The 15,071-nt window shown below is 43.7% G+C and overlaps 1 long non-coding RNA gene across 7 annotated transcripts in view; it reads left to right on the plus strand.

The window, feature by feature from the left end:
- LOC307181154 overlaps window positions 1-15,071 on the plus strand; it is a 2,002,597-nt gene that overhangs the window by 605,600 nt on the left and 1,381,926 nt on the right. The window contains exon 1 of one of the 7 annotated variants that reach the window (XR_013826039.1): window positions 9,288-9,308. The exons of the other annotated variants lie outside the window; for them this stretch is intronic. This is a non-coding gene — a long non-coding RNA (uncharacterized lncRNA). Of the gene's footprint in view, window positions 1-9,287; window positions 9,309-15,071 lie in introns of those variants that run through there. 7 annotated transcript variants of the gene reach the window in all.

Consider the following 15,071-nt stretch of genomic DNA (forward strand, 5'->3'; position numbering starts at 1 on the left):
GTTGCACCCGAGTACCAGGGGAGGAAAACTGAGACATATTTGAACACGTCTCCCGTTCACATGGTTGATCATACTTGGGTTCCACATGCATGTTTTAGCTGAAGGAAGAATACCTTAAACCTGGAGAGTTAAGACCCGTGTAATGGGTACCATGCAATATGACTTCAAAGGGTCTTCATTTGCTCACCGAACCTCTCCAATCCTATCACTGCTGCGTTTATGCCCCTGTACACATGCTTGATTCTCTTTCGGAGACATAGCAATCCATAGGTTTTAAGATACTTACTAGTCAAGTACATTCTTAGGCGTTTAATATGCGGTGTTGAGTCCATTTTGTTGAGCAAGGAGTAGCTCTTGTCTATTCCATATTTGACTTAAGGAACTTTATCTGTGCTCATTTCAATCTCTGGTTTTATGCAGCACCCCAACTCACCTTTACCCTTAAGCAAGCATAAGTTGGTTTTCTAAATTTGAGACCCTGTTCTGTTCTGTAATTCAGTTCCTGTGTAGCCAAGTTTACATTCCGTGTATTACTGATATCTTATGATGTTTCATTTTCTGTGTGACTTACTTCAGTTAGAATCATCATACCTGAATCCACTCATTGTGCTGCTAAGGGCCTGATGACACAGATTTCATTGCTGAGTGATATTGCTTTGTAAGTAAATACCACAACTTCTTTATCCATTTTTCACTTTCTGCGATGTTGAACTTGTACTGTAAACGAGGTTCTTGTAAACAGAGCCGTTCCAAACTTTGGGGTGGCTGTGTCTTTTTGATTTTAATTTCCCTAAGCTATAGGACCATAAGTGGAAGTGCCCTAGGTTCTGTTGCTTTGTTTTTTAGATGTTTCAGGAAACACCATACACTTCTCCCGAATGGTTGTTGGCAATTTACATCCCGCCCATCAGCATAACAAGGCTCCCAGTTCTCCATGGCCTGTCCTGCCTTTCTGGATTTTACACTTTTTTCAGATGGCCCTTTTGACCGGGGGGAAGTGAGACTTCATTGTAGTGCAGATTTCCTTTGCAAGCTTGCTTGGTTTTCCAAAAAGGGCGTATGCATTTTTTCCTGAATATATTCAGGAAAAAACGCATACGCCCTTTTTGGCCAAGTGCATCATTGTGGACGTTCTGCCTCTTTTCCTACGCTTTCAATGCAATTCCAGTCTACCTCCTGAAATCGGTTTCCTGCAATTCTGCCCCGCTTTCAAGTCCTCTTGGCAGCCTTACTTCAGTCTATTTTTGGACGATAGCTGTCATTTATAACTCTGCAGGTTTGTGAATTACAGTGCCCCTGAGCTCCTTTCTTCAACTCGCTTTCTTTTGAGCTGGCCGCAACACCGCAGGATGGCTTCAGGCCCTAATCTGGTTCCGGTACGGCACGCTGATCCTTTGGTTATTTCCTCTTCCTGGTGGGAAATGAGAGTTAAATTTGCCCGTCCAGACACCTCCAGCTAGCCTCTCATTGGTTCTCGCTATTCCTGTTCATCTTCCGCAGAAATTGCAAACTGGGCCAAACAGGAGGTTAAAGGCGCTGACTCTCCAAGTGGGGAGAGTGTTAGTAAAGCATCTGGAATGTTGCACCCGAGTACCAGGGGAGGAAAACTGAGACATATTTGAACACGTCTCCCGTTCACATGGTTGATCATACTTGGGTTCCACATGCATGTTTTAGCAGAAGGAAGAATACCTTAAACCTGGGTAGTTGAGACCCGTGTAATGGGTACCATGCAATATGACTTCAAAGGGTCTTCATTTGCTCACCGAACCTCTCCAATCCTATCACTGCTGCGTTTATGCCCCTGTACACATGCTTGATTCTCTTTTGGAGACATAGCAATCCATAGGTTTTACGATACTTACTAGTCAGGTACATTCTTAGGCGTTTAATATGGGGTGTTGAGTCCATTTCGTTGAGCAAGGAGTAGCTCTTGTCTATTCCATATTTGACTTAAGGAACTTTATCTGTGCTCATTTCAATCTCTGGTTTTATGCAGCACCCCAACTCACCTTTACCCTTAAGCAAGCATAAGTTGGTTTTCTAAATTTGAGACCCTGTTCTGTTCTGTAATTCAGTTCCTGTGTAGCCAAGTTTACATTCCGTGTATTACTGATATCTTATGATATTTCTTTTTCTGTGTGACTTATTTCAGTTAGAATCATCATACCTGCATCCACTCATTGTGATGCTAAGGGCCTGATGACATAGATTTCATTGCTGAGTGATATTGCTTTGTAAGTAAATACCACAACTTCTTTATCCATTTTTCACTTTCTGCGATGTTGAACTTGTACTGTAAACGAGGTTCTTGTAAACAGAGGCGTCCCAAACTTTGGGGTGGCTGTGTCTTTTTGATTTTAATTTCCCTAAGCTATAGGACCATAAGTGGAAGTGCCCTAGGCTCTGTTGCTTTGTTTTTTAGATGTTTCAGGAAACACCATACACTTCTCCCGAGTGTCTGTTGGCAATTTACATCCCGCCCATCAGCATAACAAGGCTCCCAGTTCTCCATGGCCTGTCCTGCCTTTCTGGATTTTACACTTTTTTCAGATGGCCCTTTTGACCGGGGGGAAGTGAGACTTCATTGTAGTGCAGATTTCCTTTGCAAGCTTGCTTGGTTGGCCAAAAAGGGCGTATGCGTTTTTTCCTGAATATATTCAGGAAAAAACGCATACGCCCTTTTTGGCCAAGTGCATCATTGTGGACGTTCTGCCTCTTTTCCTATGCTTTCAATGCAATTCCAGTCTACCTCCTGAAATCGGTTTCCTGCAATTCTGCCCCGCTTTCAAGTCCTCTTGGCAGCCTTACTTCAGTCTATTTTTGGACGATAGCTGTCATTTATAACTCTGCAGGTTTGTGAATTACAGTGCCCCTGAGCTCCTTTCCTCAACTCGCTTTCTTGTGACCTGGCCGCAACACCGCAGGATGGCTTCAGGCCCTAATCTGGTTCCGGCACGGCACGCTGAGCCTTTGGTTATTTCCTCTTCCTGGTGGGAAATGAGAGTTAAATTTGCCCGTCCAGACACCTCCAGCTAGCCTCTCATTGGTTCTCCCTATTCCTGTTCATCTTCCGCAGAAATTGCAAACTGGGCCAAACAGGAGGTTAAAGGGGATGACTCTCCAAGTGGGGAGAGTGTAAGTAAAGCGTCTGGAATGTTGCACCCGAGTACCAGGGGAGGAAAACTGAGACATATTTGAACACGTCTCCCGATCACATGGTTGATCATACTCTGGGTTCCACATGCATGTTTTAGCTGAAGGAAGAATACCTTAAACCTGGGTAGTTGAAACCCGTGTAATGGGTACCATGCAATATGACTTCAAAGGGTCTTCATTTGCTCACCGAACCTCTCCAATCCTATCACTGCTGCGTTTATGCCCCTGTACACATGCTTGATTCTCTTTCGGAGACATAGCAATCCATAGGTTTTAAGATAGTTACTAGTCAGGTACATTCTTAGGCGTTTAATATGCGGTGTTGAGTCCATTTTGTTGAGCAAGGAGTAGCTCTTGTCTATTCCATATTTGGCTTAAGGAACTTTATCTGTGCTCATTTCAATCTCTGGTTTTATGCAGCACCCCAACTCACCTTTACCCTTAAGCAAGCATAAGTTGGTTTTCTAAATTTGAGACCCTGTTCTGTTCTGTAATTCAGTTCCTGTGTAGCCAAGTTTACATTCCGTGTATTACTGATATCTTATGATGTTTCATTTTCTGTGTGACTTACTTCAGTTAGAATCATCATACCTGAATCCACTCATTGTGCTGCTAAGGGCCTGATGACACAGATTTCATTGCTGAGTGATATTGCTTTGTAAGTAAATACCACAACTTCTTTATCCATTTTTCACTTTCTGCGATGTTGAACTTGTACTGTAAACGAGGTTCTTGTAAACAGAGCCGTTCCAAACTTTGGGGTGGCTGTGTCTTTTTGATTTTAATTTCCCTAAGCTATAGGACCATAAGTGGAAGTGCCCTAGGTTCTGTTGCTTTGTTTTTTAGATGTTTCAGGAAACACCATACACTTCTCCCGAGTGGTTGTTGGCAATTTACATCCCGCCCATCAGCATAACAAGTCTCCCAGTTCTCAATGGCCTGTTGCCTTTCTGGATTTTACACTTTTTTCAGATGGCCCTTTTGGCCGGGGGGAAGTGAGACTTCATTGTAGTGCAGATTTCCTTTGCAAGCTTGCTTGGTTGGCCAAAAAGGGCGTATGCGTTTTTTCCTGAATATATTCAGGAAAAAACGCATACGCCCTTTTTGGCCAAGTGCATCATTTTGGACGTTCTGCCTCTTTTCCTATGCTTTCAATGCAATTCCAGTCTACCTCCTGAAATCGGTTTCCTGCAATTCTGCCCCGCTTTCAAGTCCTCTTGGCAGCCTTACTTCAGTCTATTTTTGGACGATAGCTGTCATTTATAACTCTGCAGGTTTGTGAATTACAGTGCCCCTGAGCTCCTTTCTTCAACTCGCTTTCTTTTGAGCTGGCCGCAACACCGCAGGATGGCTTCAGGCCCTAATCTGGTTCCGGTACGGCACGCTGAGCCTTTGGTTATTTCCTCTTCCTGGTGGGAAATGAGAGTTAAATTTCCCCGTCCAGACACCTCCAGCTAGCCTCTCATTGGTTCTCGCTATTCCTGTTCATCTTCCGCAGAAATTGCAAACTGGGCCAAACAGGAGGTTAAAGGCGCTGCCTATCCAAGTGGGGAGAGTGTTAGTAAAGCATCTGGAATGTTGCACCCGAGTACCAGGGGAGGAATACTGAGACATATTTGAACACGTCTCCCGTTCACATGGTTGATCATACTTGGGTTCCACATGCATGTTTTAGCAGAAGGAAGAATACCTTAAACCTGGAGAGTTGAGACCCGTGTAATGGGTACCATGCAATATGACTTCAAAGGGTCTTCATTTGCTCACCGAACCTCTCCAATCCTATCACTGCTGCGTTTATGCCCCTGTACACATGCTTGATTCTCTTTTGGAGACATAGCAATCCATAGGTTTTACGATACTTACTAGTCAGGTACATTCTTAGGCGTTTAATATGGGTGTTGAGTCCATTTCGTTGAGCAAGGAGTAGCTCTTGTCTATTCCATATTTGACTTAAGGAACTTTATCTGTGCTCATTTCAATCTCTGGTTTTATGCAGCACCCCAACTCACCTTTACCCTTAAGCAAGCATAAGTTGGTTTTCTAAATTTGAGACCCTGTTCTGTTCTGTAATTCAGTTCCTGTGTAGCCAAGATTACATTCTGTGTATTACTGATATCTTATGATATTTCTTTTTCTGTGTGACTTATTTCAGTTAGAATCATCATACCTGAATCCACTCATTGTGATGCTAAGGGTCTGATGACATAGATTTCATTGCTGAGTGATATTGCTTTGTAAGTAAATACCACAACTTCTTTATCCATTTTTCACTTTCTGCGATGTTGAACTTGTACTGTAAACGAGGTTCTTGTAAACAGAGGCGTCCCAAACTTTGGGGTGGCTGTGTCTTTTTTATTTTAATTTCCCTAAGCTATAGGACCATAAGTGGCAGTGCCCTAGGCTCTGTTGCTTTGTTTTTTAGATGTTTCAGGAAACACCATACACTTCTCCCGAGTGTCTGTTGGCAATTTACATCCCGCCCATCAGCATAACAAGGCTCCCAGTTCTCCATGGCCTGTCCTGCCTTTCTGGATTTTACACTTTTTTCAGATGGCCCTTTTGACCAGGGGGAAGTGAGACTTCATTGTAATGCAGATTTCCTTTGCAAGCTTGCTTGGTTGGCCAAAAAGGGCGTATGCGTTTTTTCCTGAATATATTCAGGAAAAAACGCATACGCCCTTTTTGGCCAAGTGCATCATTGTGGACGTTCTGCCTCTTTTCCTATGCTTTCAATGCAATTCCAGTCTACCTCCTGAAATCGGTTTCCTGCAATTCTGCCCCGCTTTCAAGTCCTCTTGGCAGCCTTACTTCAGTCTATTTTTGGACGATAGCTGTCATTTATAACTCTGCAGGTTTGTGAATTACAGTGCCCCTGAGCTCCTTTCTTCAACTCGCTTTCTTGTGACCTGGCCGCAACACCGCAGGATGGCTTCAGGCACTAATCTGGTTCCGGCACGGCACGCTGAGCCTTTGGTTATTTCCTCTTCCTGGTGGGAAATGAGAGTTAAATTTGCCCGTCCAGACACCTCCAGCTAGCCTCTCATTGGTTCTCGCTATTCCTGTTCATCTTCCGCAGAAATTGCAAACTGGGCCAAACAGGAGGTTAAAGGGGCTGACTCTCCAAGTGGGGAGAGTGTTAGTAAAGCGTCTGGAATGTTGCACCCGAGTACCAGGGGAGGAAAACTGAGACATATTTGAACACGTCTCCCGATCACATGGTTGATCATACTCTGGGTTCCACATGCATGTTTTAGCTGAAGGAAGAATACATTAAACCTGGGTAGTTGAAACCCGTGGAATGGGTACCATGCAATATGACTTCAAAGGGTCTTCATTTGCTCACCGAACCTCTCCAATCCTATCACTGCTGCGTTTATGCCCCTGTACACATGCTTGATTCTCTTTCGGAGACATAGCAATCCATAGGTTTTAAGATAGTTACTAGTCAGGTACATTCTTAGGCGTTTAATATGCGGTGTTGAGTCCATTTTGTTGAGCAAGGAGTAGCTCTTGTCTATTCCATATTTGGCTTAAGGAACTTTATCTGTGCTCATTTCAATCTCTGGTTTTATGCAGCACCCCAACTCACCTTTACCCTTAAGCAAGCATAAGTTGGTTTTCTAAATTTGAGACCCTGTTCTGTTCTGTAATTCAGTTCCTGTGTAGCCAAGTTTACATTCCGTGTATTACTGATATCTTATGATGTTTCTTTTTCTGTGTGACTTACTTCAGTTAGAATCATCATACCTGAATCCACTCATTGTGCTGCTAAGGGCCTGATGACACAGATTTCATTGCTGAGTGATATTGCTTTGTAAGTAAATACCACAACTTCTTTATCCATTTTTCACTTTCTGCGATGTTGAACTTGTACTGTAAACGAGGTTCTTGTAAACAGAGCCGTTCCAAACTTTGGGGTGGCTGTGTCTTTTTGATTTTAATTTCCCTAAGCTATAGGACCATAAGTGGAAGTGCCCTAGGTTCTGTTGCTTTGTTTTTTAGATGTTTCAGGAAACACCATACACTTCTCCCGAGTGTCTGTTGGCAATTTACATCCCGCCCATCAGCATAACTAGGCTCCCAGTTCTCCATGGCCTGTCCTGCCTTTCTGGATTTTACACTTTTTTCAGATGGCCCTTTTGACCGGGGGGAAGTGAGACTTCATTGTAGTTCAGATTTCCTTTGCAAGCTTGCTTGGTTGGCCAAAAAGGGCGTATGCGTTTTTTCCTGAATATATTCAGGAAAAAACGCATACGCCCTTTTTGGCCAAGTGCATCATTGTGGACGTTCTGCCTCTTTTCCTATGCTTTCAATGCAATTCCAGTCTACCTCCTGAAATCGGTTTCCTGCAATTCTGCCCCGCTTTCAAGTCCTCTTGGCAGCCTTACTTCAGTCTATTTTTGGACGATAGCTGTCATTTATAACTCTGCAGGTTTGTGAATTACAGTGCCCCTGAGCTCCTTTCTTCAACTCGCTTTCTTGTGACCTGGCCGCAACACCGCAGGATGGCTTCAGGCCCTAATCTGGTTCTGGTACGGCACGCTGAGCCTTTGGTTATTTCCTCTTCTTGGTGGGAAATGAGAGTTAAATTTGCCCGTCCAGACACCTCCAGCTAGCCTCTCATTGGTTCTCGCTATTCCTGTTCATCTTCCGCAGAAATTGCAAACTGGGCCAAACAGGAGGTTAAAGGCGCTGACTCTCCAAGTGGGGAGAGTGTTAGTAAAGCGTCTGGAATGTTGCACCCGAGTACCAGGGGAGGAAAACTGAGACATATTTGAACACGTCTCCCGTTCACATGGTTGATCATACTTGGGTTCCACATGCATGTTTTAGCTGAAGGAAGAATACCTTAAACCTGGAGAGTTGAGACCCGTGTAATGGGTACCATGCAATATGACTTCAAAGGGTCTTCATATGCTCACCGAACCTCTCCAATCCTATCACTGCTGCGTTTATGCCCCTGTACACATGCTTGATTCTCTTTCGGAGACATAGCAATCCATAGGTTTTACGATAATTACTAGTCAGGTACATTCTTAGGCGTTTAATATGCGGTGTTGAGTCCATTTCGTTGAGCAAGGAGTAGCTCTTGTCTATTCCATATTTGACTTAAGGAACTTTATCTGTGCTCATTTCAATCTCTGGTTTTATGCAGCACCCCAACTCACCTTTCCCCTTAAGCAAGCATAAGTTGGTTTTCTAAATTTGAGACCCTGTTCTGTTCTGTAATTCAGTTCCTGTGTAGCCAAGTTTACATTCCGTGTATTACTGATACCTTATGATGTTTCTTTTTCTGTGTGACTTACTTCAGTTAGAATCATCATACCTGAATCCACTCATTGTGCTGCTAAGGGCCTGATGACACAGATTTCATTGCTGAGTGATATTGCTTTGTAAGTAAATACCACAACTTCTTTATCCATTTTTCACTTTCTGCGATGTTGAACTTGTACTGTAAACGAGGTTCTTGTAAACAGAGGCGTCCCAAACTTTGGGGTGGCTGTGTCTTTTTGATTTTAATTTCCCTAAGCTATAGGACCATAAGTGGAAGTGCCCTAGGCTCTGTTGCTTTGTTTTTTAGATGTTTCAGGAAACACCATACACTTCTCCGGAGTGTCTGTTGGCAATTTACATCCCGCCCATCAGCATAACAAGGCTCCCAGTTCTCCATGGCCTGTCCTGCCTTTCTGGATTTTACACTTTTTTCAGATGGCCCTTTTGACCGGGGGGAAGTGAGACTTCATTGTAGTGCAGATTTCCTTTGCAAGCTTGCTTGGTTGGCCAAAAAGGGCGTATGCGTTTTTTCCTGAATATATTCAGGAAAAAACGCATACGCCCTTTTTGGCCAAGTGCATCATTGTGGACGTTCTGCCTCTTTTCCTATGCTTTCAATGCAATTCCAGTCTACCTCCTGAAATCGGTTTCCTGCAATTCTGCCCCGCTTTCAAGTCCTCTTGGCAGCCTTACTTCAGTCTATTTTTGGACGATAGCTGTCATTTATAACTCTGCAGGTTTGTGAATTACAGTGCCCCTGAGCTCCTTTCTTCAACTCGCTTTCTTTTGAGCTGGCCGCAACACCGCAGGATGGCTTCAGGCCCTAATCTGGTTCCGGCACGGCACGCTGAGCCTTTGGTTATTTCCTCTTCCAGGTGGGAAATGAGAGTTAAATTTGCCCGTCCAGACACCTCCAGCTAGCCTCTCATTGGTTCTCGCTATTCCTGTTCATCTTCCGCAGAAATTGCAAACTGGGCCAAACAGGAGGTTAAAGGCGCTGACTCTCCAAGTGGGGAGAGTGTTAGTAAAGCGTCTGGAATGTTGCACCCGAGTACCAGGGGAGGAAAACTGAGACATATTTGAACACGTCTCCCGTTCACATGGTTGATCATACTTGGGTTCCACATGCATGTTTTAGCTGAAGGAAGAATACCTTAAACCTGGAGAGTTGAGACCCGTGTAATGGGTACCATGCAATATGACTTCAAAGGGTCTTCACTTGCTCACCGAACCTCTCCAATCCTATCACTGCTGCGTTTATGCCACTCTACACATGCTTGATTCTCTTTTGGAGACATAGCAATCCATAGGTTTTACGATACTTACTAGTCAGGTACATTCTTAGGCGTTTAATATGCGGTGTTGAGTCCATTTCGTTGAGCAAGGAGTAGCTCTTGTCTATTCGATATTTGACTTAAGGAACTTTATCTGTGCTCATTTCAATCTCTGGTTTTATGCAGCACCCCAACTCACCTTTACCCTTAAGCAAGCATAAGTTGGTTTTCTAAATTTGAGACCCTGTTCTGTTCTGTAATTCAGTTCCTGTGTAGCCAAGTTTACATTCCGTGTATTACTGATATCTTATGATGTTTCTTTTTCTGTGTGACTTAGTTCAGTTAGAATCATCATACCTGAATCCACTCATTGTGATGCTAAGGGTCTGATGACATAGATTTCATTGCTGAGTGATATTGCTTTGTAAGTAAATACCACAACTTCTTTATCCATTTTTCACTTTCTGCGATGTTGAACTTGTACTGTAAACGAGGTTCTTGTAAACAGAGGCGTCCCAAACTTTGGGGTGGCTGTGTCTTTTTGATTTTAATTTCCCTAAGCTATAGGACCATAAGTGGAAGTGCCCTAGGCTCTGTTGCTTTGTTTTTTAGATGTTTCAGGAAACACCATACACTTCTCCCAAGTGTCTGTTGGCAATTTACATCCCGCCCATCAGCATAACAAGGCTCCCAGTTCTCCATGGCCTGTCCTGCCTTTCTGGAGTTTACACTTTTTTCAGATGGCCCTTTTGACCGGGGGGAAGTGAGACTTCATTGTAGTGCAGATTTCCTTTGCAAGCTTGCTTGGTTGGCAAAAAAGGGCGTATGCGTTTTTTCCTGAATATATTCAGGAAAAAACGCATACGCCCTTTTTGGCCAAGTGCATCATTGTGGACGTTCTGCCTCTTTTCCTATGCTTTCAATGCAATTCCAGTCTACCTCCTGAAATCGGTTTCCTGCAATTCTGCCCCGCTTTCAAGTCCTCTTGGCAGCCTTACTTCAGTCTATTTTTGGATGATAGCTGTCATTTATAACTCTGCAGGTTTGTGAATTACAGTGCCCCTGAGCTCCTTTCTTCAACTCGCTTTCTTGTGACCTGGCCGCAACACCGCAGGATGGCTTCAGGCCCTAATCTGGTTCCGGTACGGCACGCTGAGCCTTTGGTTATTTCCTCTTCCTGGTGGGAAATGAGAGTTAAATTTGCCCGTCCAGACACCTCCAGCTAGCCTCTCATTGGTTCTCGCTATTCCTGTTCATCTTCCGCAGAAATTGCAAACTAGGCCAAACAGGAGTTTAAAGGGGCTGACTCTCCAAGTGGGGAGAGTGTTAGTAAAGCGTCTGGAATGTTGCACCCGAGTACCAGGGGAGGAAAACTGAGACATATTTGAACACGTCTCCCGTTCACATGGTTGATCATACTTGGGTTCCACATGCATGTTTTAGCTGAAGGAAGAATACCTTAAACCTGGAGAGTTGAGACCCGTGTAATGGGTACCGTGCAATATGACTTCAAAGGGTCTTCATTTGCTCACCGAACCTCTCCAATCCTATCACTGCTGCGTTTATGCCCCTGTACACATGCTTGATTCTCTTTTGGAGACATAGCAATCCATAGGTTTTACGATACTTACTAGTCAGGTACATTCTTAGGCGTTTAATATGCGGTGTTGAGTCCATTTCGTTGAGCAAGGAGTAGCTCTTGTCTATTTCATATTTGACTTAAGGAACTTTATCTGTGCTAATTTCAATCTCTGGTTTTATGCAGCACCCCAACTCACCTTTACCCTTAAGCAAGCATAAGTTGGTTTTCTAAATTTGAGACCCTGTTCTGTTCTGTAATTCAGTTCCTGTGTAGCCAAGTTTACATTCCATGTATTACTGATATCTTATGATGTTTCTTTTTCTGTGTGACTTATTTCAGTTAGAATCATCATACCTGAATCCACTCATTGTGATGCTAAGGGCCTGATGACATAGATTTCATTGCTGAGTGATATTGCTTTGTAAGTAAATACCACAACTTCTTTATCCATTTTTCACTTTCTGCGATGTTGAACTTGTACTGTAAACAAGGTTCTTGTAAACAGAGGCGTCCCAAACTTTGGGGTGGCTGTGTCTTTTTGATTTTAATTTCCCTAAGCTATAGGACCATAAGTGGCAGTGCCCTAGGCTCTGTTGCTTTGTTTTTTAGATGTTTCAGGAAACACCATACACTTCTCCCGAGTGTCTGTTGGCAATTTACCTCCCGCCCATCAGCATAACAAGGCTCCCAGTTCTCCATGGCCTGTCCTGCCTTTCTGGATTTTACACTTTTTTCAGATGGCCCTTTTGACCGGGGGGAAGTGAGACTTCATTGTAGTGCAGGTTTCCTTTTCAAGCTTGCTTCGTTGGCCAAAAAGGGCGTATGCGTTTTTTCCTGAATATATTCAGGAAAAAACGCATACGCCCTTTTTGGCCAAGTGCATCATTGTGGACGTTCTGCCTCTTTTCCTATGCTTTCAATGCAATTCCAGTCTACCTCCTGAAATCGGTTTCCTGCAATTCTGCCCCGCTTTCAAGTCCTCTTGGCAGCCTTACTTCAGTCTATTTTTGGACGATAGCTGTCATTTATAACTCTGCAGGTTTGTGAATTACAGTGCCCCTGAGCTCCTTTCTTCAACTCGCTTTCTTTTGAGATGGCCGCAACACCGCAGGATGGCTTCAGTCCCTAATCTGGTTCCGGCACGGCACGCTGAGCCTTTGGTTATTTCCTCTTCTTGGTGGGAAATGAGAGTTAAATTTGCCCGTCCAGACACCTCCAGCTAGCCTCTCATTGGTTCTCGCTATTCCTGTTCATCTTCCGCAGAAATTGCAAACTGGGCCAAACAGGAGGTTAAAGTCGCTGACTCTCCAAGTGGGGAGAGTGTTAGTAAAGCGTCTGGAATGTTGCACCCGAGTACCAGGGGAGGAAAACTGAGACATATTTGAACACGTCTCCCGTTCACATGGTTGATCATACTTGGGTTCCACATGCATGTTTTAGCTGAAGGAAGAATACCTTAAACCTGGAGAGTTAAGACCCGTGTAATGGGTACCATGCAATATGACTTCAAAGGGTCTTCATTTGCTCACCGAACCTCTCCAATCCTATCACTGCTGTGTTTATGCCCCTGTACACATGCTTGATTCTCTTTCGGAGACATAGCAATCCATAGGTTTTACGATACTTACTAGTCAGGTACATTCTTAGGCGTTTAATATGCGGTGTTGAGTCCATTTCGTTGAGCAAGGAGTAGCTCTTGTCTATTCCATATTTGACTTAAGGAACTTTATCTGTGCTCATTTCAATCTCTGGTTTTATGCAGCACCCCAACTCACCTTTACCCTTAAGCAAGCATAAGTTGGTTTTCTAAATTTGAGACCCTGTTCTGTTCTGTAATTCAGTTCCTGTGTAGCCAAGTTTACATTCCGTGTATTACTGATATCTTATGATGTTTCTTTTTCTGTGTGACTTACTTCAGTTAGAATCATCATACCTGAATCCACTCATTGTGATGCTAAGGGCCTGATGACACAGATTTCATTGCTGAGTGATATTGCTTTGTAAGTAAATACCACAACTTCTTTATCCATTTTTCACTTTCTGCGATGTTGAACTTGTACTGTAAACGAGGTTCTTGTAAACAGAGCCGTTCCAAACTTTGGGGTGGCTGTGTCTTTTTGATTTTCATTTCCCTAAGCTATAGGACCATAAGTGGAAGTGCCCTAGGTTCTGTTGCTTTGTTTTTTAGATGTTTCAGGAAACACCATACACTTCTCCCGAGTGGTTGTTGGCAATTTACATCCCGCCCATCAGCATAACAAGGCTCCCAGTTCTCCATGGCCTGTCCTGCCTTTCTGGATTTTACACTTTTTTCAGATGGCCCTTTTGACCGGGGGGAAGTGAGACTTCATTATAGTGCAGATTTCCTTTGCAAGCTTGCTTGGTTGGCCAAAAAGGGCGTATGCGTTTTTTCCTGAATATATTCAGGAAAAAACGCATACGCCCTTTTTGGCCAAGTGCATCATTGTGGACGTTCTGCCTCTTTTCCCATGCTTTCAATGCAATTCCAGTCTACCTCCTGAAATCGGTTTCCTGCAATTCTGCCCCGCTTTCAAGTCCTCTTGGCAGCCTTACTTCAGTCTATTTTTGGACGATAGCTGTCATTTATAACTCTGCAGGTTTGTGAATTACAGTGTCCCTGAGCTCCTTTCTTCAACTCGCTTTCTTTTGAGCTGGCCGCAACACCGCAGGATGGCTTCAGGCCCTAATCTGGTTCCGGTACGGCACGCTGAGCCTTTGGTTATTTCCTCTTCCTGGTGGGAAATGAGAGTTAAATTTGCCCGTCCAGACACCTCCAGCTAGCCTCTCATTGGTTCTCGCTATTCCTGTTCATCTTCCGCAGAAATTGCAAACTGGGCCAAACAGGAGGTTAAAGGCGCTGACTCTCCAAGTGGGGAGAGTGTTAGTAAAGCGTCTGGAATGTTGCACCCGAGTACCAGGGGAGGAAAACTGAGACATATTTGAACACGTCTCCCGTTCACATGGTTGATCATACTTGGGTTCCACATGCAGGTTTTAGCTGAAGGAAGAATACCTTAAACGTGGAGAGTTGAGACCCGTGGAATGGGTACCATGCAATATGACTTCAAAGGGTCTTCATTTGCTCACCGAACCTCTCCAATCCTATCACTGCTGCGTTTATGCCCCTGTACACATGCTTGATTCTCTTTTGGAGACATAGCAATCCATAGGTTTTACGATACTTACTAGTCAGGTACATTCTTAGGCGTTTAATATGCGGTGTTGAGTCCATTTCGTTGAGCAAGGAGTAGCTCTTGTCTATTCCATATTTGACATAAGGAACTTTATCTGTGCTCATTTCAATCTCTGGTTTTATGCAGCACCCCAACTACCCTTTACCCTTAAGCAAGCATAAGTTGTTTTTCTAAATTTGAGACCCTGTTCTGTTCTGTAATTCAGTTCCTGTGTAGCCACGTTTACATTCCGTGTATTAGTGATATCTTATGATGTTTCTTTTTCTGTGTGACTTATTTCAGTTAGAATCATCGTACCTGAATCCACTCATTATGCTGCTACGAGCCTGATGTCATAGATTTCATTGCTGAGTGATACTGCATTGTACGTAAGTACCACAAGTTCTTTATCCATTTTTCACTTTCTGCGATATTGAACTTGTACTGTAAATGAGGTTCTTGTAAACAGAGGCGTCCCAAACTTTGGGGTGGCTGTGTCTTTTTGATTTTAATTTCCCTAAGCTATAGGACCATAAGTGGAAGTGCCCTAGGCTCTGTTGCTTTGTTTTTTAGATGTTTCAGGAAACA

Source organism: Stenella coeruleoalba (genome assembly GCF_951394435.1).
Source record: "Stenella coeruleoalba genome assembly, contig: scaffold_61, whole genome shotgun sequence".
In the NCBI taxonomy this organism is placed as follows: Eukaryota; Metazoa; Chordata; class Mammalia; order Artiodactyla; family Delphinidae; genus Stenella; species Stenella coeruleoalba.